Consider the following 3,842-nt stretch of genomic DNA (forward strand, 5'->3'; position numbering starts at 1 on the left):
GCACTGCACTTCCACCCAATGAGACCTATCTATCTACAAAGTTTCATGCTGATATCTCTTATAATTTTAGAGTAATGTCCCAGACAAAGTTCAAAGTGTCAAAATGAACAAAGGGCAATAACTCCAAAAGTAGGCAAGACAGTGTTACAGTTCTTGTGCACTGCAAACTTACTCAATGAGATATATCTACCTACAAAGTTTCATGTTCATATCTCTTATACATTAAGAGTAATGTCCCGGACAAAGTTCAAAGTGTAAAAAAAAACAAAGGGGGATAATTCAAGAATTAGGCAAGGCAGAGTTAAAGTTCTTATTCACTGCACACCTACTCAATGAGATCTATCTACCTACAAAATTTCATGTTGATACCTCTTATACTTTTAGAGTTATGTCCCGGACAAAGTTCAAAGTGTAAAATAAACAAAGGGGGATAATTAAAAAATTAGACAAGGCAGAGTTACGGTTTTTATGCACTGCACACCTACTCAATGAGATCTATCTACCTACAAAGTTTCATGTTGATACCTCTTATACTTTTAGAGTTATGTCCCGGACAAAGTTCAAAGTGTAAAATAAACAAAGGGGAATAATTCAAAAATTAGGCAAGGCAGAGTTACGGTTCTTGTGCACTGCACACCTACTCAATGAGATCCATCTAACTACAAAGTTTCATGTTGATACCTCTTATACTTTTAGAGTTATGTCCCGGACAAAGTTCAAAGTGTAAAATAAACAAAGGGGAATAATTCAAAAATTAGGCAAGGCAGAGTTACGGTTCTTGTGCACTGCACACCTACTCAATGAGATCTATCTAACTACAAAGTTTCATGTTGATACCTCTTATACTTTTAGAGTTATGTCCCGGACAAAGTTCAAAGTGTAAAATAAACAAAGGGGGATAATTCAAAAATTAGGCAAGGCAGAGTTACGGTTCTTGTGCACTGCACACCTACTCAATGAGATCTATCTACCTACAAAGTTTCATGTTGATACCTCTTGTTGTTTCAAAGTTATGTCCCGGACAAGAAAAGGGGACGGACGGACGGACGGACAAGGCGGCGACTATACGCTCCCCCGAAATTTTTTCGGGGAGCATAAAAATTAAGCTGTAATTTCATATTATTATAAAATAATAACAAGATAAGTACTCACTTGGTAAGCGTCCTTTGTTGTCTTTGGCATTACTGTAAACACAACTTGAAAAATGTCTCCTGAGTAAGGCTGTATCACTATCTGACCATTTCACTGTAAAATAAATGAATTATGAATAATCAAGACATACAAACAGTAGCAGGACAGGTCATTATGCATTTGTTATGGTAACCATCAGGAAAGCACTATTTCAAGGTAACATGGTATTTTTTTCTACATGAAATTGTTTTAGAAAACAATCATTGGCACAGCAAATGTTGCCTACTAAGCAGGGCTCCGGAAAAGTGATAATTTGCCATTTTCAGTCTACTGGACCGATTTCTACCTTCAAAATCACATAAAAAATTGGTCCGGTAACAATGAGATTAAATACTATTTTCGCATAAATAAACACATAATATAAACACAAAACCTTGATGTTTGTCTTTTCCAGACTGAATCAAAGGCCGAACATCACCGCAGTCGTCATCTGCAAAATAATATTTAGAAATTAGATTTCTTACAAAATAGGGAAATAAGACAATCTGTATATAACCATTATTAATGTGTTTTGAATACAGAAAAATTGGGTTCAATATTGATCTTAACTCCGGGCAAAGTATCTAATATCATTTTAACAGGTAAAAAAAGAAATCTATACTATAAATGAACAAAAAATAAACTAATGATGTTCAATTATCAAGACTCTTAAAAAACATAATTAATGTTGACCTAATTTAAAAAGAAATAATTATTATAATTAGGTTTAACCTATGTTTTCAATAGTATTTCTAAGATGTATGATCATTAGACACATCATCATCTTTAACAAAGTGACTGGGCTGGGATTTGAACTCACATATACTGGAATGTAAGAAATAAGTCTAATTCATAAAAAAAACATTCACCCAATTGTTCATCTTCAGAAGTTTTGACCAAATCTATGCTAGAGCATGCTCCTGTTGATAGCTTCCATAATATTTCTGCGGTATCACCTGTAAAAGGAATACTTATTATTCAATTTATTGGCAATTTTTAATCAACAATTGGCAATTTTTAATCAACAGGCCATTTATATTTATAACAATCTTTTAAATAACAAGAGCTGTCGGTAGGACAGCATGCTCGACTATTCTAAGTGCTTGATAGTAAAAGAGCTTTGATACTGTTAAATTTTTTAAGTTCACAAAAGGGCTAATTTTTTTTTATAAATTCATGTTATAGGCCTTAGAGAGGGTCTAATTATACAGTATTGGCTTGACTATTCGGAAGGAAATGTCACAAGGGTGTTTTATTGAGTATAATAATATTAATTACCTATGAATACATAAATTTGACAGAAAAGGTACAAAGGCTTGTTATTAAGATGTTTTATCAAGTAAATCACTGCTTTATTATCATGAATGCATAAAATTGTCCCAAAAAAGGCACAAACCCTTCAGTAGTTGTTGATATAACAGCTTACAAGCAAAACTTTACCATGAATTTCTAAGTTGAAAGAAGGGGAGAAAAATCCGCCTAAATGCAAGATAGAATTATGGATCTTTGTCAGTGACCTACAATTATGACCCTAAATCATATGTGAAGTTTTAAATAAATATCTTTAAAAGTTATTGAGATATGTAAAACTTGCATGTAAACATTAACCAAGAGACTAAGTAGAAAAGGGGATATGAATCAGCCTTAATGCAAGATAGAGTTATGGAACTTGGTCAGTGACATACAATTATGACCTTCCAATTATGAACCTAAGTGCATGTGTAAAGTTTCAAGTAAATATCTTTGAAAACCTTTAACCTTTAACCAAATTTCTAAGTTTCAAAGGGGCAAATAATTCTGCAAATATTGCAGGCAGAGTAATGCAATTTTGCAAACTGATGAACATTGTTACTATAAAAAAGTATTTTAAATTTCAATTGAATATCTCAAGCAATAATTGAGATATTTGACTTTACAAAAAAACTTTAACCAAAATTCTAAGTTCCAAAGGGGCATAATTTTGTCAATATTGTAGACAGAGTTATCCAACTTGTCAATCTGATGTACCTTGTTACTATAAATAAGTATTGTAAGTTTCAATTGAATATCTCAAGCAATAATAGAGATATTTGACTTTACAAAAAACTTTAACCAAAATTTTCTAAGTTAAAAAGGGGCATAATTCTGTCAATATTGTAGGCAGAGTTATCCAACTTGTCAATCTGATGTACCTTGTTACTATAAATAAGTATTGTAAGTTTCAATTGAATATCTCAAGCAATAATTGAGATATTTGACTTTACAAAAAACTTTAACCAAAATTTTCTAAGTTAAAAAGGGGCATAATTCTGTCAATATTGTAGGCAGAGTTATCCAACTTGTCAATCTTATGTACCTTGTTACTATAAATAAGTATTGTAAGTTTCAATTGAATATCTCGAGTAATAATTGAGATATTTGACTTTACAAAAAACTTTAACCAACGCAGACGCCGACGCGGACGCTGACGCCGACGCCGACGCCGGGGCGACTACAATAGCTCTCATATTCTTCGAATAGTCGAGCTAAAAATGAATTGCATAATGTTCTATTTAAGTCTTTATTGAATTGCAAAACTTTAACATCTTTTCTAAATTACTTTAAGGTTAATATCTTGTCCTTGTTTTAAGAACAGTTCTTGTTTAGTTATTGCATGACTAATTTTCCAGAATGACAAGCCTATTACACCCAAC

At 32.3% G+C, this 3,842-nt stretch overlaps 1 long non-coding RNA gene across 1 annotated transcript; it reads right to left on the reverse strand.

Annotated features, from left to right (window-relative positions):
* Positions 1-846: 846 nt before the first annotated feature.
* LOC132718540 (uncharacterized) lies at positions 847-3,710 on the reverse strand. Its single transcript, XR_009624099.1, has 3 exons — positions 2,040-3,710; positions 1,565-1,621; positions 847-1,245 (listed from the first exon to the last, which is right to left on the reverse strand). It is a non-coding gene; the product is annotated as an uncharacterized LOC132718540 (long non-coding RNA).
* Between the last annotated feature and the right edge of the window lie 132 nt (positions 3,711-3,842).

Source organism: Ruditapes philippinarum, unplaced genomic scaffold, assembly GCF_026571515.1.
Source record: "Ruditapes philippinarum isolate M1 unplaced genomic scaffold, ASM2657151v2 ctg9388_1_1_1_1, whole genome shotgun sequence".
Lineage (NCBI taxonomy): Eukaryota > Metazoa > Mollusca > Bivalvia > Venerida > Veneridae > Ruditapes > Ruditapes philippinarum.